This window comes from Stenella coeruleoalba (assembly GCF_951394435.1).
Source record: "Stenella coeruleoalba genome assembly, chromosome: 4".
In the NCBI taxonomy this organism is placed as follows: Eukaryota; Metazoa; Chordata; class Mammalia; order Artiodactyla; family Delphinidae; genus Stenella; species Stenella coeruleoalba.
This window is the reverse complement of record NC_137149.1, coordinates 76,044,401-76,065,235: the sequence shown is the minus strand read 5'-3', so window position 1 is coordinate 76,065,235 and position 20,835 is coordinate 76,044,401. Positions and strand designations below refer to the sequence as shown.

Here is a 20,835-nt window from a genome sequence, read left to right as displayed (position 1 = left end):
AAAACAGTTACATAACCAATCTTTATCCCTTCTTTTGGCATTTTATACAGCTCTACAAAGCTATCACGTGATAGTCCTTATCTTGAAAGGGATGTCCTGCCATTTAGATACTTAAATTCTATCCATGTTAAGATATAGCCTGAGGATATTAGTGTGTTTACCCATAGGAATGACTTTAATTTTGCATGTTAAGCAGTACAGTACACGCTTGACAAATCTGTGTGAAGTTCTATAGGCATATTACTTTGCCAGATAATACCAAAAAATTCACAGTGTAAAACCAAGAGTAGTTATTCTCATTATTTAAAAAGAAAAAAGCAACACTTATTTCACAATCCCTGGACCTGTAAAATAGCCATTCTTTTAATTTACAGAATTGAGGGAAGTATTTTAAATGTCAAAACACACATGCTGAATGTGATTTAGTGTATCAGCACCAAAAATCTGAAAAGTCTACAAAAATTGTTTAGATGTGTAAGGTGCATACATGAATTACATTCAGTTTGAGGGAAGAAACGGTGCCCCCAGACGCCCTGATATTTAAGAAATAGCTGAATAACTTTCGCCTTGGTTTATAACAAAATAAAAAATACCGCTTTTAATTTTTCTTATATAAGTCATCTAAAATTAAATCCAAAATTGAAGTGCTGCCTTTTACTGTGAATAGCAGTTTGATTGTTAACATTTTTTATGTTCCAGTTTGACACTTCACACACAACAGATATTTAATGCCCTAAAAATATTTTAAAAACTTGAGTCATTTTGTGAACATCTGAAGTTAGATCTCTTATATTTTTATGTAGAGTTGGGTATAAAGTCATTGTGTGTCAAATTATTTTTAAATGTTATCAGTCCCAATCAGTAATTAGGACTTTTTTAAATATGTCGTCATCTTTTCAGGCAAAAATTACTATTATGAAGTTAGATGAAAGTAAATACAGAATTTCTTGGTTTACAATCCAAAATTATTATTGTGACATTAAAGCATGCCTCTTTCCAAACCATTTGGTCAATGCTGATGACACTTAAATAAGGAAAACTTAGGCCAGTATTTCTCTAACTATACTGACACGCTGTCCTGAATGACCTACCAAGGCTGGGGAAGGGACCTGGCCTGGTTCCTCAGCTCTGTGAAGTTGCCCCCTCCTGTCTTACTCTAAACAGCTTATACAAAATCAACTTATGCACACTGTTAACACAAAATCCAGCAAGCTACAGCCCTGATGCCACCTACATTTATATATTTACTTTTTACTGTGTACATTAAACAAAGAATTCTGTTGTGCTTTTCACATATTGGATATAAGTCTTCATATTTTATTTCTAGGTTCCTTGGGAAGGGAAGAGAAAGACTAAGAAAAAAGAAATAGAACAGGGGAGTCAGACTGTAAAGTAACATTACACACACAACTGGCCCAATATCTTTTTAATTTAAAAGATACTATCATCAAAAGGTTATATATATTTATATATATATATTTATATATTTATTTATATATATATTTATAAAAGAAAAGTCTCCTCCCTAAAATCCATATTATCCCATGATAGATTTTCACAGTGACTAGTATATATATATCGATATAGGTTTTTTTTGTTTGTTTTTTTTTTGCGGTACGCAGGCCTCTCATTGTTGTGGCCTCTCCCGTTGTGGAGCACAGGCTCCGGACGCGCAGGCTCAGCGGCCATGGCTCACGGGCCCAGCCGCTCCGCGGCAGGTGGGATCTTCCCGGACCGGGGCACGAACCCGTGTCCCCTGCATCGGCAGGCGGACTCTCAACCACTGCGCCACCAGGGAAGCCCTATATCGACATAGTTTTCAAATCTGTTCAGTTATCCATTGGGTAATGGTTTTAGAATTAAAAGATGCCATTATCATCGCAGTCTGAACATTGTACCATTAGGGAGATGTGCTTAGAAATGGTTCAGTGATTTGCTCATTATGACTATTTACAAAGATGTCTATTTACCTTAGCAATAAATAATCCTGATACCAAAAGAGATAATGGTCATGCACACACCGAGATGGCTGCGTGCTCTTAAAATATTTACATGTAGTTTTTCCGTCAGGGCTTTCCCATTAGCAAGTGAAAGTGAGGTCTCTTCAATTTTCTCCACATCAGTCTTGCTTCTGGGGAATGCATCCTTCCATTTCTACAACTTCGGGCCATCCTTCATATTTGTTTGTGTCCTTATTGTTCTTTATGTGCTGTTCAAAAGGCCTTTTTTTCTTAATGCCTTTTCCACCACAGAAGACCCAGTTGTCTCTAAAACCAAGATGAGTAGTAGATGTACTCCCCAGTTCAGCAATGAGCTGCCGGGCCTCATCATTGAGTTTGGTTGCTCCATCATCATATGTTCCCATTAAGACTATTGTTCCATCTTGTATGGCCTTCAGAAACTCAATAAATGAGGCCACATTTCCTCCCCACATGTCAAAATATCTGGTGTCTATTAGATCTCCTGTTTTTCCATTTACCTAGGCAACATTGATTCCTCTTCCAACATTATTCTTAACACCACTCATTAAAACATTCTTCTCCAGGCAGATTTTGGGTCCTACCACACTGGCTGCTCCACTTGCCATTTTAAAAGCAAATGCTTCTCAGGGCAAGCTTTTGAGATCCCACATTTATACCTGGGAGGTTTTGTGGAACGTGCAACTGCGTACATTGCTGACCTTGCAAATAGATTTCCTAAACTCACATCCATTTTTATTTCAAATGCTTGAGAAATAACATAGAATGTCAGTAAAAATACTGCCACGGCTACCACACCACCAACTTTGCAGCACCTGCTACCCTCGTGTTTGGTTTTTCAGTCTGTGGCACTTTTCATTAAATAAGCTCTGGCCTCCTGCCTGCCTCTCTGCCTCGCGGGCCCACTCGCTCCTCCGGCTCCTCCCCGGAGCGCGGGCTTCTCATTGCGGTGGCTTCTCTTGTTGCGGAGCATGGGCTCTAGGTGCGCGGGCTTCAGTAGTTGTGGCATGTGGGCTCAGTAATTGTGGCACGCAGGCTCAGTAGTTGTGGCACACGGGCTTAGTTGCTGCGTGGCCTGTGAGATCTTCCCAGACCAGGGCTCGAACCTACGTCCCCTGCATTGGCAGGTGGATTCTCAACCACTGCGCCACCAGGGAAGCCCTGTTCTTCACTTTTGACCCCAGTCATGTATTAACGGATAGAAAGTATTTCAGTCTCCTTATTTTTCTCTGTCATTGCTGATGCATTACTAGGCTCCTCTTATCTGGGCATTAGCTCATTTCTTATCTGAGTCTTCACTGGCTTCTGTTTTGCCTTGATCTCTTGGGCATGATGTCTATAGGTCTTGTCTCTATGGAGAATTAGATAGTAAACTGGCGACAGCAGTCCTTTGATTGGAGCTTAGCTTTTTCAAATGCTCAGATGATTTTTATTACTTATTTGTACTTTTTTATGGCTAACATTTTTCTGATTCTTTGCCTGAAAGTTTTTTTTTTAATTATTTATTTTTGGCTGCATTGGGTCTTCATTGCTGCGCGCAGGCTTTCTCTAGTTGTGGCGAGCTGGGGCTACTCTTCGTTGAGGTGCACAGGCTTCTCATTGCGGTGGCTTCTCTTGCTGCAGAGCACGGGCTCTAGGCACATGTCAGATGTTTTCTCAAGCATACTTCTTCTGAAACCTCAACATATCTCCAGATCAATGATTCCCAAACTTCTGGGAATTTTAACAACCTATCCTTACGTTTGGTTTGTATGAGATCCTACCTCCCTTTTCACCCTATCAATCCTCCAGGAAGAAGAGAGCAACATTTTTTGTTTTTTAATGTAAAAACAAGTAAAAAATTTTTTAGTTTTGAGGGGGCTTGGGGATGACATGACACTCAGTGGTGTATTGGAAAAGGCATTGCAAAAAAGGAATCACTGCTGTGAATCTTGGAATAAGGTCATTTTAATCTCACTCACTATTTCCTTTTTTTTTAAATTGAGGTAGAAAATGCATAACGTGAAATCTACCCTGTTAACAAATTAAGTGTACATACAGTATTATTAAATATAGGCACATTGGTATACAGCAAATTTCTAGAACTTTCTCATCTTGCAGACACATTGAACAGCAACTCTGCATCTCCCCCACCTCTAGCCCCTGGCAACCACCATTCTACTTTCTGCTTTTATGAGTTTGACAACTTTAGATCCTTCGTGTGAGTGAAATCATGCAACATTTGTTTTTCTATGACTGGCTTATTTCACTTAGGTTAGTGTTCTCAAGGTTTATCCATGTTGTAGTATATGGCAGATTAATCTCACTGTTTCCTAAAGTGTGAATATAAGACCCTTAAGGAAAAAAAAAAGTCTTTTGTAGTTTCTATGGGCTGTTTAAGGTTACAAATGCTCACAGTTAAGGCTTATGTTTGGGGGATCCTGGGGGGATACAAGGTCCAATTATTTTTTATATAACGATGAAGTAACATAAAAGATTCTAGGAGAGCATGTACAAAGAACAGTCCTTGAAAATGCATATTATCATTATTGCAGTGACCTCCTTGAGACTTAGCCATAATGACCCCAAATCAATAAATGTCCATCCATGAGGACTGTACAAATGTGGGAGGTTTTGTTGTAACCCTTGAGGAAAGAACTGTATGACAAAAACAAAAAACCCTCCTTCTCCAAAAAGAGATTATGATTAATTAAGGGACAACTCTAGTTGACGGTAGAGAAAGCTCAAAGATGTTGTATTAGTTATTTACTGCTACACAATAAATTAGTCCAAAATTTGCAGCCTAAATAAAACAACAATGAATATCTATTATCTCATACAGTTTCCGTGGGTCAGAAATTTGGGACTGGCTTATCTAAATAGTCTTTGGCTTGGGGGTCTCTCATGAGGTTGCAGTCAAGATGTCAGTGGGGGCTAGTCATCTGAAAGTTTGAAGTTGGAGAATCTGTTTCCAAGTTGGCTCACTCACATGCCTATTGTCCTGAGGACTTAGTTCCTCATCACGTGGACATCTCCATTGCACTGCTTGAGCATCCTAACAACATGGCAACTGGCTTCTTCCAGACCAAGTGATCTGAGAAAAAGCAAGAAGGAAGCTGCAATGCCCTTAACGACGTAGTCTCGGAATTCACATATTGTCACTTCCACCACATTCTTTTCATTAGAATGGAGTCATTAAATCTAGCCCACATTCAAGGGCAGCAGAATTCGGCTCCACCTAAAAAGGGAGGATTTGATAAGGGGATGGGAGACCCATGACGCAGAAGGGATGAACAGGATCTGGACCAGATACTCTAGTGATACCTGGAGACAAAGAGAAAGAGAATGTGGACACAAACTCCAATCTGTGGCTGGCATGGGGGCTAGCAGTGGGGGAGGGAACTGGGGAAACAACTGGCCAGCCAAACCAGAGAAATGATACAGGTAAAAGTAGTGGCTTTGACCATGAGCAAGGGTCGATGCTCCAGGCCAGCCCAGGAGCTTGGCACTCCTGGAGGGGAAGTACTTTTCGCCGATATGACTTTCCTTAGCTGTTGCTGAACTTGAACAGTGCTCTCAGGCCTTCTTCACTAGAGATGCTTCTTCAGCTCAGCAAGGAGCTGGCTCAGAACCCAGACTCCACATGGGAGGAGGGCTAACATCTTGGTGCTGTTTGCCTCTGGAGCTGCCCCTTGGAACATGTCCACCTGTTGGCATGTTCAGAACTCCATGCCTTAAGAGTGAGCCCTTTTCTGTTTTCACTATGGAGTTGGATTCCAGGGATGGCCTCTGTGTTTTCTCCAAAGCCTCTTTCTGAAACTGAACTTTTGTTTACCTCAATTGCCCTTCTAGCCTCCTTAGACTGAGTTGACTTGTCTTGATGGATGAATCAGATTCTTGAACTCATCCTTTGTGGCTCCAGTTCTCTTGGCAGAGAACACAGGAAGATCGTTTTTGCTTATGTGCGTGTTTGGGGAGCATTTTTGTTTTCCTTTGTTTTTCTGTCTCAGCCACAACCCGTGGGCGAGCCCAGCACCTGGGACCTTGACAAGCCTCTGTGTGTGCATAGGTTGAGGTCACCTAGGGAGTTCTTCCCAGTATCGTTTGTCATGTCCCCGAATTCCAGAGCAGACTGCAGTTTCCCAAATCCCAGGCTCATGGAAATTGGGGGAATTACTTTTCTGGAGCCAGCTTTATCTTATTTGTCCATGTTCCATTCATGCAAATTGGAAATACTCCCACAACTAAACTGTGTGCCGCCCTTCTGCCTGGGAAATGCAGCTGTTCGTGCTTAATGCTTTTGCTCCGCGCCTTTCTAATCTCTCAGCTTTACACTGTTCAGATGGCAGCCGGCTGATTGAGAACAGACAGTGTTTTTTCTGATTATTAATAAAGTACAAGGAAATGAATTCATACCGTTCTAGTTCTGCTTCTGCCAGCATCCTGGAATGAGTGTAGGCAAATGTCGAACCAGCGCCCCTCCCAAACCTCATCTATAAAATGAGAATTTGGACAAAATGGATCTTAGGGTCCTTCTACATCTAAAGGTCACTGGCTATGTGATAATTTAAGAACATGGAAGTATTAATAGGGTAGGATTTATTTACCACAAGAGGAGAATCTCAGTACTGTCTCCTGTCAACCATCCCACCGGAAAGGGCCTGTCTGTCAGCCGGTGCTTTTCCTCTGCACGTGGAATCAGCAATTCTTCTTTCACGTTTGGAAACAGACTTTAAAGTGGACCTTTTTCACTTAAAACCTCACATAAATGTTTTTAACGTGTTTTAGGGAACTGGGGTTTATGCTTTGCTGATTGTTTCTTTTAAATCCATCTTTTCTAATATAACATTATTGCTTGTCAACATAGACTTGCCCTTTTGCACTTTTAAATAGTTGCCCCAAACTTCACTCTGGTTTCTCCCACTAAAAGTCTGACCAGTGACCCCCAATTTTTATTTTGTTTTGTTTTTTTTTTTTAACATCTTTATTGGAGTATAATTGCTTTACAATGGTATGTTAGTTTCAGCTTCACAACAAAATGAATCAGTTATATATATACATATATTCCCATATCTCTTCCCGCTTGCGTCTCCCTCCCTCCCACCCTCCCTATCCCACCCCTCCAGGCGGTCACAAAGCACCGAGCTGATCTCCCTGTGCTATGCGGCTGCTTCCCACTAGCTATCTACCTTACGTTTGGTAGTGTATATATGTCCATGCCTCTTTATCGCTTTGTCACCGTTTACACTTCCCCCTCCCCATAGCCTCAAGTCCATTCTCTAGTAAGTCTGTGTCTTTATTCCTGTTTCACCCCTAGGTTTTTCATGACATTTTTTTTTTTTAAATTCCATATATATGTGTTAGCATACGGTATTTGTCTCTCTCTTTCTGACTTACTTCACTCTGTATGACAGACTCTAGGTCTATCCACCTCATTACAAATAGCTCAATTTCGTCTCTTTATGGCTGAGTAATATTCCATTGTATATATGTGCCACATCTTCTTTATCCATTCATCCGATGATGGACACTTAGGTTGTTTCCATCTCTGGGCTATTGTAAATAGAGCTGCAATGAACATTTTGGTACATGACTCTTTTTGAATTATGGTTTTCTCAGGGTATATGCCCAGTAGTGGGATTGCTGGGTCATATGGTAGTTCTATTTGTAGCTTTTTAAGGAACCTCCATACTGTTCTCCACAGTGGCTGTATCAATTTACATTCCCACCAACAGTGTAAGAGGGTTCCCTTTTCTCCACACCCTCTCCAGCATTTATTGTTTCTAGATTTTTTGATGATAGCCATTCTGACTGGTGTGAGATGATATCTCATTGTAGTTTTGATTTGCATTTCTCTCATGATTAGTGATGTTGAGCATTCTTTCATGTGTTTGTTGGCACTCTGTATATCTTCTTTGGAGAAATGTCTATTTAGGTCTTCTGCCCATTTTTGGATTGGGTTGTTTGTTTTTTTGTTATTAAGCTGCATGAGCTGCTTATAAATTTTGGAGATCAATCCTTTGTCAGTTGCTTCATTTGCAAATATTTTCTCCCATTCTGAGGGTTGTCTTTTGGTCTTCTTTATGGTTTCCTTTGCTGCGCAAAAGCTTTTAAGTTTCATTAGGTCCCATTTGTTTACTCTTGTTTTTATTTCCATTACTCTAGGAGGTGGGTCAGAAAGAATCTTGCTGTGATTTATGTCATAGAGTGTTCTGCCTATGTTTTCCTCTAAGAGTTTGATAGTTTCTGGCCTTACATTTAGGTCTTTAATCCATTTTGAGCTTATTTTTGTGTATGGTGTTAGGGAGTGATCTAACTTCATACTTTTACATGTAGCTGTCCAGTTTTCCCAGCACCACTTATTGAATAGGCTGTCCTTTCTCCACGGTACATTTCTGCCTCCTTTGTCAAAGATAAGGTGACCATATGTGCGTGGGTTTATCTCTGAGCTTTCTATCCTGTTCCATTGATCTATCTTTCTGTTTTTGTGCCAGTACCATACCGTTTTGATAACTGTAGCTTTGTAGTATAGTCTGAAGTCTGGGAGCCTGATTCCTCCAGTTCCTTCTTTCGTTCTCAAGATTGCTTTGGCTATTTGGGGTCTTTTGTGTTTCCATACAAATTGCAAAATTTTTTGTTCTAGTTCTGTGAAAAATGCCAGTGGTAGTTTGATAGGGATTGCATTGAATCTATAGATTGCTTTCGGTAGTAGATTCATTTTCACAATGTTGATTCTTCCAATCCAAGAACATGGTATATCTCTCCATCTATTTGTATCATCTTTAATTTCTTTCATCAGTGTCTTATAATTTTCTGCATACAGATCTTTTGTCTCCTTAGGTAGGTTTATTCCTAGATATTTTATTCTTTTTGTTGCAATGGTAAATGGGAGTGTTTTCTTGATTTCACTTTCAGATTTTTCATCATTAGTATATAGGAATGCCAGAGATTTCTGTGCATTAATTTTGTATCCTGCCACTTTACCAAATTCATTGATTAGCTCTAGTAGTTTTCTGGTAGCATCTTTAGGGTTCTCTATGTATAGGATCATGTCATCTGCAAACAGTGACAGCTTTACTTCTTCTTTTCCGATTTGGATTCCTTTTATTTCCTTTTCTTCTCTGATTGCTGTGGCTAAAACTTCCAAAACTATGTTGAATAAGAGTGGTGAGAGTGGGCAACCTTGTCTTGTTCCTGATCTTAGTGGAAATGCTTTCAGTTTTTCATCATTGAGGATGATGTTTGCTGTGGGCTTGTCATATATGGCCTTTATTATGTTGAGGAAAGTTCCCTCTATGCCTACTTTCTGCAGGGTTTTTATCATAAATGGGTGTTGAATTTTGTCAAAAGCTTTCTCTGCATCTATTGAGATGATCATATGGTTTTTCTCCTTCAAGTTGTTAATATGGTTTATCACATTGATAGATTTGCGTATATTGAAGAATCCTTGCATTCCTGGAATAAACCCCACTTGATCATGGTGTATGATCCTTTTAATGTGCTTTTGGATTCTGTTTGCTAGTATTTTGTTGAGGATTTTTGCATCTATGTTCATCAGTGATATTGGCCTGTAGTTTTCTTTCTTTGTGACATCCTTGTCTGGTTTTGGTATCAAGGTGATGGTGGCCTCGTAGAAGGAGTTTGGGAGTGTTCCTCCCTCTGCTATATTTTGGAAGAGTTTGAGAAGGATAGGTGTTAGCTCTTCTCTAAATGTTTGATAGAATTCGCCTGTGAAGCCATCTGGTCCTGGGCTTTTCTTTGTTGGAAGATTTTTAATCACAGTTTCAATTTCAGTGCTTGTGATTGGTCTGTTCATATTTTCTATTTCTTCCTGATTCAGTCTTGGCAGGTTGTGCATTTCTAAGAATTTGTCCATTTCTTCCAGATTGTCCATTTTATTGGCATAGAGTTGCTTGTAGTAATCTCTCATGATCTCTTTTATTTCTGCAGTGTCAGTTGTTACCTCTCCTTTTTCATTTCTAATTCTATTGATTTGAGTCTTCTCCCTTTTTTTCTTAATGAGTCTGGCTAGTGGTTTATCTATTTTGTTTATCTTCTCAAAGAACCAGCTTTTAGTTTTATTGATCTTTGCTATTGTTTCCTTCATTTCTTTTTCATTTATTTCTGATCTGATTTTTATGATTTCTTTCCTTCTGCTAGCTTTGGGGTTTTCTTGTTCTTCTTTCTCTAATTGCTTGAGGTGCAAGGTTAGGTTGTTTATTCGAGATGTTTCCTGCTTCTTAAGGTGGGCTTGTGTTGCTATAAACTTCCCCCTTAGAACTGCTTTTGCTGCCTCCCACAGGTTTTGGGTCGTTGTGTCTCCATTGTCATTTGTTTCTAGGTATTTTTTGATTTCCTCTTTGATTTCTTCAGTGATCACTTCATTATTAAGTAGTGTATTGTTTAGCCTCCATGTGTTTGTATTTTTTACAGATCTTTTCCTGTAATTGATATCTAGTCTCATGGCGTTGTGGTCAGAAAAGATACTTGATACAATTTCAATTTTCTTAAATTTACCAAGGCTTGATTTGTGACCCAAGATATGATCTATCCTGGAGAATGTTCCATGAGCACTTGAGAAAAATGTGTATTCTGTTGTTTTTGGATGGAATGTCCTATAAATATCAATTAACTCCATCTCGTTTAATGTATCATTTAAAGCTTGTGTTTCCTTATTTATTTTCATTTTGGATGATCTGTCCATTGGTGAAAGTGGGGTGTTAAAGTCCCCTACTATGAATGTGTTACTGTCGATTTCCCCTTTTATGGTTGTCAGTATTTGCCTTATGTATTGAGGTGCACCTATGTTGGGTGCATAAATATTTACAATTGTTATATCTTCCTCTTGGATCGATCCCTTGATCATTATGTAGTGTCCTTCTTTGTCTCTTCTAATAGTCTTTGTTTTAAAGTCTATTTTGTCTGATATGAGAATTGCTACTCCAGCTTTCTTTTGGTTTCCATTTGCATGAAATACCTTTTTCCATCCCCTTACTTTCAGTCTGTATGTGTCTCTAGGTCTGAAGTGGGTCTCTTGTAGACAGCAAATATATGGGTCTTGTTTTTGTATCCATTCAGCCAATCTGTGTCTTTTGGTGGGAGCATTTAGTCCATTTACATTTAAGGTAATTATCGATATGTGTGTTCCTATTCCCATTTTCTTAATTGTTTTGGGTTCGTTATTATAGGTCCTTTCCTTCTTTTGTGTTTCTTGCCTAGAGAAGTTCCTTTAGCAGTTGTTGTAGAGCTGGTTTGGTGGTGCTGAACTCTCTCAGCTTTTGCTTGTCTGTAAAGGTTTTAATTTCTCCATCAAATCTGAATGAGATCCTTGCTGGGTAGAGTAATCTTGGTTGCAGGTTTTTCTCCTTCAACACTTTCAATATATCCTGCCACTCCCTTCTGGCTTGCAGAGTTTCTGCTGAAAGATCAGCTGTTAACCTTATGGGGATTCCCTTGTGTGTTATTTGTTGTTTTTCCCTTGCTGCTTTTAATATGTTTTCTTTGTATTTAATTTTTGACAATTTGATTAATATGTGTCTTGGCGTATTTCTCCTTGGATTTATCCTGTATGGGACTCTCTGTGCTTCCTGGACTTGATTAACGATTTCTTTTCCCATATTAGGGAAGTTTTCAACTATAATCTCTTCAAATATTTTCTCAGTCCCTTTCTTTTTCTCTTCTTCTTCTGGAACCCCTATAATTCGAATGTTGGTGCGTTTAATGTTGTCCCAGAGGTCTCTGAGACTGTCCTCAGTTCTTTTCATTCTTTTTTCTTCATTCTGCTCTGCAGTAGTTATTTCCACTATTTTATCTTCCAGGTCACTTATCCGTTCTTCTGCCTCAGTTATTCTGCTATTGATCCCATCTAGAGTACTTTTAATTTCATTTATTGTGTTGTTCATCGTTGCTTGCTTCATCTTTAGTTCTTCTAGGTCCTTGTTAACTGATTCTTGCAATTTGTCCATTCTATTGTCCATTCTATCTCCAAGATTTCGGATCAACCTTACTATCATTATTCTGAATTCTTTTTCAGGTAGACTGCCTATTTCCTCTTCATTTTTTAGGTCTGGTGCGTTTTTATCTTGCTCCTTCATCTGCTGTGTGTTTTTCTGTCTTTTCATTTTGCTTATCTTACTGTGTTTGGGGTCTCCTTTTTTGCAGGCTGAAGGTTCGTAGTTCCTGTTGTTTTTTGTGTCTGTCCCCAGTGGCTAAGGTTGGTTCAGTGGGTTGTGTAGGCTTCCTGGTGGAGGGTACTAGTGCCTGTGTTCTGGTGTATGAGGCTGGATCTTGTCTTTCTGGTGGGCAGGTCCACGTCTGGTGGTGTGTTTTGGGGTGTCTGTAGACTTACTATGATTTTGGGCAGCCTCTCTGCTAATGGGTGGGGTTGTGTTCCTGTCTTGCTAGTTGTTTGGCATAGGATGTCCAGCACTGTAGCTTGCTGGTCGTTGAGTGAAGCTGGGTGCTGGCGTTGAGATGGAGATCTCTCGGAGATTTTTGCTGTTTGATATTATGTGCAGCTGGGAGGCCTCTTGTGGACCAGTGTCCTGAAGTTGGCTCTCCCACCTCAGAGGCACAGCACTGAGTCCTGGCTGCAGCACCAAGAGCCTTTCACCCACAGGGCTCCTTAATTTGGGATGATTCGTTGTCTATTCAGGTATTCCACAGATGCAGGGTATATCAAGTTGATTGTGGAGCTTTAATCCGCTGCTTCTGAGGCTGCTGGGAGAGATTTCCCTTTCTCTTCTTTGTTCTGACAGTTCCCAGGGGCTCAGCTTTGGATTTGGCCCCGCCTGTGCGTGTAGGTAGCCGGAGGGCGTGTGTTCTTTGCTCAGACAGGACGAGGTTAAAGGAGCCGCTGATTCGGAGGCTCTGGCTCACCCAGGCCGGGGGGTAGGGAGGGTCACGGAGTGCGGGGCGGGCCTGCAGCGGCAGAGGCCGGCGTGACGCTGCAGCCTGAGGCGCGCCGTGCGCTCTCCCGGGGAGCCGTCCCTGGATCCCGGGACCCCGGCAGCGGCGGGCCGCACAGGCTCCCCGGAAGGGCGTGTGGCCAGTGACCTGTGTTCGCACACAGGCCTCCCGGCGGCGGCAGCAGCAGCGGCCCCAGCGTCCCATGTCCGTCCCTGGGCTCCGCACTCCCAGCCGCGGCTCGCGCCCGTCCCCGGAGCTCCCCCAAGCAGCGCTCTTAATCCCCTCCCCTCGTGCACCAGGAAACAAAGAGAGACGTAAAAGTCTCTTGCCTCTTCGGCAGGTCCAGACCCCCCCCCCCCCGGACTCTCTCCCGGCCAGCCGCGGCGCACCAACGCCCTGCAGGCTGTGTTCACGCCGCCAACCTCAGTCCTCTCCCGGCGCTCCGACAAAAGCCGGAGCCCCAGCTCCCAGTCCCGCCCGCCCCGGCGGGCGAGCAGACAAGCCTCCCGGCTGGTGAGTGCCGGTCGGCCCGATCCTCTGCGCTGGAATCTGTCCGCTTTGCCCTCCGCACCCCTGTTGCTGTGCTCTCCTCCGCGGCTCCCAAGCTCCCCCACTCCGCCTCCCGAAGTCTCCACCCGCGAAGGGGCTTCCTAGTGTGGGGACACTTTTCCTCCTTCACAGCTCTCTCCCGCTGGTGCAGGACCCGTCCCTATCCTTTTGTCTCTGTTTAGTTTTTTCTTTTGCCCTAACCAGGTACGTGGGGGGTTCCTTGCCTTTTGGGAGGTCTGAGGTCTTCTGCCAGCGTTCAGTAGGTGTTCTGTAGGAGTTGTTCCACGCGTAGATGTATTTCTGGTGTATCTGTGGAGAGGAAGGTGATCTCCGCGTCTTACTCTTCTGCCATCTTCCCGGAAGTCCAGCTGTTTGTTTTTTAAAAAATAATCCCAATTTTTAAATCTTATAAACTGACTAATAAGGCAGCATTTTGCTATAGAGTCATCCTTTATCTTTTGTCTCCTGGGTTTTATCTAAATTTTTTAATGAAATTGCTACTTTTGTATAGATTTTTAACATATGCTCTATGTTAATGTAAGCATAAGAATACAGCATCAGCAACTCTGGCCACTTTATTGCTCTAGTTGAGTAGCTGGGTCAGGAACATAAACAGAGCATCCCTAAACATTGGCCTGTTTGTACGTATGAACAGCTGAGGACCAATTTTTAAAAAGCCACAGTAGGGGCTTCCCTGGTGGCGCAGTGGTTGAGAGTCCGCCTGCCGATGCAGGGCACATGGGTTCGTGCCCCGGTCCGAAAAGATCCCACATGTCGCGGAGCGGCTGGGCCCGTGAGCCATGGCCGCTGAGCCTGCGCGTCCAGAGCCTGTGCTCCGCAACGGGAGAGGCCACAACAGTGAGAGGCCCGCATACCGCGAAAAAAAAAAAAAAAGCCACAGTAATCAAAATTTCTGCCCAAATGGTAAAACATGCCCTTGTACAAACTCTGGAATAAAAGTAGTTATAACTAGCTAGCCCCCCCAAATCTTTTTAATAACAACAAAGGAAGCTCTTGGAATGGTTCCTAAAGTCTTGCTACTTAAACCTTTACATGAAAGCACAAAACCTGGTGTATATTTTGGTAACAGCATCAGTACACTCAGCTACTCAGGTTTGTTGATCATTTACTCAGTGCCAGGCACTGGGATACAGAATAGAACTTGAGAGAAGCTGGCCTGTCCTTACCAGCATTGAGCCCACAGTCTAATGGGGTGCGAAGACACAGTGAAAGCCCTGAGAAATTGCTGTGATGAGGGTAAATAGAGCCATACAAGAACGAGGAAGGAGGCCCTCATTCTATTTATTGAAATATAGTTGATTTACAGTGTTGGTTAATTTCTGCTGTACAGCAAAGTGACTCAGTTATACATATATATACATTCTTTTTTATATTCTTTTCCATTATGGTTTATCTCAGGATATTGATTGAATATAGTTCCCTGTGCTATAGAGTAGGACCTTGTTGTTTATCCATTCTATATGTAATAGTTTGCATCAACTAACCCCAAACTCCCGGTCCATCCCTCCCCTCCCCTAACCTTGGCAACCACAAGTCTGTTCTCTATGTCTGTGAGTCTGTTTCATAGATAGGTTCATTTGTGTCATATTTTAGATTCCACATGTAGGTGGTATCATATAGTATTTGTCTTTCTCTTTCTGACTTTGCTTAGCATGATAATCTCTGGGTCCATTCATGTAGCTGCAAATGGCATTATTTCATTCTCTTTTATGGCTGAGTAATATTCCACTGTGTGTGTGTGTATATGTATATATTTATACACCACATCTTCTTTATCTATTCATATGTTGATGGACATTTAGATTGTTTCCATGTTGTGGCTGTGGTAAATAGTGCTGCAGTGAACATTGGGGTGCATGTATCTTTTCGAATTATAGTTTTCTCCAGATACATGCCCAGCAGTAGGATTGCTGGATCATATGGCAACTCTATTTTTAGTCTTTTGCGGAACCTCCATACTATTCTCCATAGTGGCTGCACCAATTTACATTCCCACCAGCAGTGTAGGAGGGTTCCCTTTTCTCCACACCCTCTCCAGCATTTGTTATTTATAGACTTTTTTTAATGATGGCCCTTCTGACCAGTGTGAAGTGGTACCTTATTGTAGTTTTGATTTGCATTTCTCTAATAATTAGCAACGTTGAACATCTTTTCATGTGCCTTTTGGCCATTTGTATGTCTTCTTTGGAGAAATGTCTATTTAGGTCTTCTGCACATTTTTCAATTGGGTTTTTTTTTTTAATTTTTATTTATTTATGGTTGTGTTGGGTCTTCATTTCTGTGCGTGGGCTTTCTCTAGTTGCGGCGAGCGGGGGCCACTCTTCATCGCGGTGCGCGGGCCTCTCACTGTCGCGGCCTCTCTTGTTGCAGAGCACAAGCTCCAGACGCGCAGGCTCAGTAGTTGTGGCTCATAGGCCTAGTTGCCCTGCATTGGCAGGCAGGTTCTCAACCACTGCGCCACCGGGGGAGCCCGGGTTATTTGTTTTTTTGTTATTGAGTTGTATGAGCTGTTCATATATTTTGGAAATTAAGCCTTTGTTAGTTGCATCATTTGCAAATATTTTCTCCCAGTTCATAGGTTGTCTTTTTGTTTTGTTTATGGTTTCCTTTGCTGTGCAAAAGCTTGTAAGTTTGATTAGGTCCCATTTGTTTACTTTTGCTTTTATTTCTATTGCCTTGGGATACTGACCTAAGAAAACATTGGTACGATTTAGATCAGAGAATGTTTTGCCTATGTTCTCTTTTAGGAGTTTTATGGTATCATGTCTTATGTTTAAGTCTTTAAGCCATTTTGAGTTTATTATTGTGTATGATGTGAGGGTTTCTTATAACTTCATTGATTTACATGTGGCTGTCCAGCTTACCCAACACCACTTGCTGAAGAGACTGTCCTCCCCATTGTATATTCTTGAGAAGGCCTCCATTCTAAATACGGGGAAGGGGGATGAGGAAAGACGTCAAGGGAGGTGTGTCAAACAAAAAGATAACTGAGATCTAAAGGATATCTAGGGGTTAACTAGGCAAAGATGGGAAGGAATGGGAAATGGGGAGAATGTTCCAGGAAAAGGAATGGCATGCCCAAAGGCTAGGGGCCAGGGAGAGCAGGACACATTTGAGGAACACTGAAGTTCATTATGGCTGGAGCTCAGAGTTCAGGAGGGACGAGGCAAGAAAGGAGGCTGGGAACATACTCAGGGCCAGATCTTATTTATTCTGGATTTTATAGTTTAAATAAATGTAGTCATTTCGAACCCTTCTCCCCTTACTGGCAGTTAAATTTTTTCTCAAGATGAAGATGTAAATCTGAAACATATCTAAGCCCAAAGAGGAGACATTTTCACTAATAGAAGGATTGCTTGGCTCTGCCCAGGAATGTTTACTAACTGTTAACATTGACTTTTAAAGTTTTCTATTAAAAAAAAAAAAAAGGGCTTCCGTGGTGGCACAGTGGTTAAGAATCCGCCTGCCAATACAGGGGACACGGGTTCGAGCCCTGGTCTGGGAAGATTCCATGCGCCGTGGAACAAATAAGCCCATGCACCACAACTACTGAGCCTGCACTCTAGAGCCCGCGAGCCACAACTACTGAGCCCACACAGCACAACTACCGAAGCCCGCATGCCTAGAGCCCGTGCTCTGCAACAAGAGAAGCCACCACAATGAGAAGCCCACACACCACAATGAAGAGTAGCCCCTGCTCGCTGCAACTAGAGAAAGCCCGCGTGCAGCAACAAAGACCCAACACAGCCAAAAATAAATAAATTTATAAAATTAAAAAAAGTTTTCATAGGATTCCTGCCTATATAAGGTACTTTCTAAGAAGATGGCATCTTCTTAATGATTTGCAAAGCAAAACATGAAGCCTATTTTCAAATACTGATTTTCCCATTAAACATTCATTGAAACCATTCAAATCTAATGAAAAGGCCTGGCGTTCTCAGACTGTTTTATTCTAAGATGTGGTAGGACTCTACGTGGTCGCGGTAGAGTTAACATCTGCTGAGCATTCAGCATGAGCAGGATAATTCTGACCTGTTTGGGGTTACAAGTCCAAACTGCTTACCCAGAGCCGCTCAGAAAATACCCCTGAAACATTTCAGGCCGGAGTCATGTGAGCCGTGACCTCTGAGTCAGGTCATGGTGAGCCGTGACCTCTGTTTAGGATTCTCACGATTGTGTAATCTTTTCTCCAAAAGACATTAATGTTTTCATTATCTTGTTTTTCTTTTCTTCATGGTAACTTATAGACATACCTAATCTCCTTGCCTTGACACTGAAAACCGCTGCAATCTAGTCTGGCCTCCAGTTCTCAAGACTTCTTTTCCTTCTCTCCAAACCCCTCACGCTCCAACAAAACAAAGCAAGAAAGGGACACTTCAGCAATACTGGGTTGTGTAGAGAGGCACCACAGGAGCCTAGGGAAAGCTCTGGGTTTGGACTCAGAAAACGTAGATTCATGTCCTGGACACACCACTCCCAGGCTTGGGGACTTTGCACAAGACGCTCAACGTTAGTGAACCTCAATATCTTTATCTGTAAAATGACTCGCTTAGCTGATTGTTGGGAAAGTGAAAATGAAGTAATAGTTATAAAAACTCTACGTGGGCTGTAAACCCCAACGCCAATATACAGCGACATCTCACCTCTTCGAGCAGGCTGACCCCCTCGCTTGGAATTTCCTTACCAACCCCACCCACTGCCTTTAACTTTGAAAGCCCTTTTCCTGTTCCATGAATTCAGTTCTGACCTACTCAGTCAGAATGCTTTTTATATTTATATCATAGGACCAGTCATACTCCTTCCATATTATAATTGATTCTATACTTGTATTCTAGTCTACACTTTGTGGATTCTAAATCCATGTCAGATAGGAGTCCAACCCCATCATCTTTCCATTCCTCCTGTCACCCAGCACAGCACTTAGTCTGTGGAGGACCTGAATGAATTAATCCACTCCTTGTTTTTACCTGCTTAGTGCCATACAATGCTGAAATTCGATTTAGTTTCATTGTGAGTCTTTCTCAACTTTTATACCTTTTTCCATAGGGATTTTCCCTTAAGGAGTAACTTCATCTAGGCAACAGTAGAAGTTAGTGCTCTCATTACAGGAAATGAATATTAATGATGAATTGATGACATTTTTCTTTTGATAACCCCTAACTAATAGGAATTAAACCACTGGCCAGTCCAGTTTCTTTTTTTTTTTCTTTTAATTATTTATTTATTTATTCGTTTGTTTGGCTGTGCCGGGTCTTAGTTGCGGCATGTCGGATCTTTAGTTGTGGCATGTGGGCTCTTAGTTGCGGCATGTGGGCTCTTAGTTGCGGCATGTGGGCTCTTAGTTGCGGCGTGGGATCTAGTTCCTTGACCAGGGATGGAACCCGGGGCCCCTGCATTGGGAGTGAGTGCAGAGTCTTAACCACCGGACCACCAGGGAAGTAAGTCCCTGGCCAACCCAGTTTTACATCTGTCGATCAATATGTTCCAAAAATATCTGTTCTTTAATCGTCTGAGCATGTTATGACATTGGGAAAGCTATCTAGTGCTGACACTGGAGTATGTGTGGATCTGTTATTCCTCATTATTGCTGTGTAGGTTAAAATGCTGCTTGCTTGTTTTCCAAAGCGTTATTCAGAACCGTCTGTGAGTGAGGTTAAGCTCTCTCAGCTGCAGAGATCATGACTGTGTTTTCACGGAGGCCAAGCTCCCGTGGATGTGTGGGCGGAAGCAGGTTTCGTGATTACCAGCGTCATGCTTGTCCTGGGGGTCTTGTCTCAGTTTACCTGTTTGAGTCTACTTTCTTCTCTTCAAGTGTCAGTTTAACTGATTTACAGGCTCAGAGACCATAATCCTTTCCCATGGACTAGATAAGTCTGGGCTGCTTTCCACCCCTTGTTCATAGGCAGAGCAGGCATCATCCCCTTGAGCCCCCAGCTTGCTAAAGGGGTCACACGTTTGCTAGAGAGATCCCCTGAGAATGTACCCAAAAGGCAAGGACTAAGGAGGCATAAAGCGCAGGTTCTATGTCAATTTCGGGAAAATCGTGCACATTTTCTTCCCCAAGTTTGTAAAGAACGAGTTTCCTGCTTTTATGCATGGCTGCTCTAAAGAGGTGCCCAGTCTGAAATCCCAGCTACTGCTCTGAAAGGAAATTACTTTCCTTTACTTAAACAGAAGAATAGAATCTCCAAGGCTGGAGCTGGTGGCTGCCCTAGAAGAAACACCTGCAGAGGGAAAGGATGTTTCGATGACAGGCCCCATAGCACACTTCACAGGCAGTTGCTCCAAGTCCTTGTAAAGATGCGGTATCTTAACCTTTCAAACCCAGTTTACTATTGAAACCATGAGAGCCCCTTTTTTTCCTGCACTGTAAAAGGAATTAACAACTCAAGGAAAACAAAACTCAAAAAAAAACAGGGGCGGGGACTTCCCTGGTGGCGCAGTGGTTGAGAGTCCGCCTGCTGATGCAGGGGACATGGGTTCGTGCCCCGGTTCGGGAGGATCCCACATGCCGCGGAGCAGCTGGGCCCGTGAGCCATGGCCGCTGAGCCTGCGCGTCCGGAGCCTGTGCTCCGCAACGGGAGAGGACACGACAGTGAGAGGCCCGCGTACCGCAAAAAAAAAAAAAAAAAAAAAAACTCAAAAAAAAGAAGAAAAGAAAAAGAACCACTAATTATAGAAAAATAATCACTCTCTGAAAATAATCAAGATGCCAAAGTAAAGTTGTCTGGTCCTATAAATACCAGTAAGAGCAGCAAAGAGCATTTTTATGCCCCCAGAGACCCTCCTTCTGGGGTAACTACTCGCCCATGAGGTAGCATAGCTTTCCTTCACCTGGTTCCCACTTTTCTTTTTTTTTTGTTTTTAATTGATTTATTATTTATTTATTTATTTTTGACTGCAATGGGTCTTCGTTGCTGCGTGCGGGCCTTCTCTGGTTGCGGCGAGCAGGGGCTACTCTTCATTGCGGTGTGCAGGCTTCTCATTGCGGTGGTTTCTCTTGTTGTGGAGCATGGGCTGTAAGCGTGCAGGCTTCAGTAGTTGTGGCGCACGGGCTCTAGAGCGCAGGCTCAGTAGTTGTGGCGCAGGGGCTTAGTTGCTCTGCGGCATGTGGGATCTTCCCGGACCAGGGATTGAACCCGTGTCCCCTGCATTGGCAGGCGGGTTCTTAACGACTGCGTCACCAGGGAAGTCTGGTTCCCACTTTCATAGCTCACGCCCAGCAGGGTGGGCTCCAGGTCAACCTCCACCCAACAAGAGCAAGCAAGACTTGCCTCACTAATGAAAAATACAAAACCCTTATTCAAAGTCCCCCAGTCCCTCTTAGAGAGGTCTTCCTCCCCCGTGATCAGAGACCTGCCCATTTCCCTGATTTTCAGAGCAGTGTTACTTGGCACTT

The 20,835-nt window shown here is 42.5% G+C and overlaps 1 protein-coding gene and 1 pseudogene across 2 annotated transcripts in view; one reads left to right on the top strand and one right to left on the bottom strand.

Annotated features, from left to right (window-relative positions):
* IGFBP7 (insulin like growth factor binding protein 7) overlaps positions 1-20,835 on the top strand; it is an 81,853-nt gene that overhangs the window by 38,981 nt on the left and 22,037 nt on the right. The gene's annotated exons all lie outside the window — the stretch shown is intronic.
* Positions 960-19,189, bottom strand: LOC307186050 (protein FAM3C-like; annotated as a pseudogene). Its single transcript has 2 exons — positions 19,181-19,189; positions 960-2,822 (listed from the first exon to the last, which is right to left on the bottom strand). The product of its transcript is annotated as a protein FAM3C-like (transcript).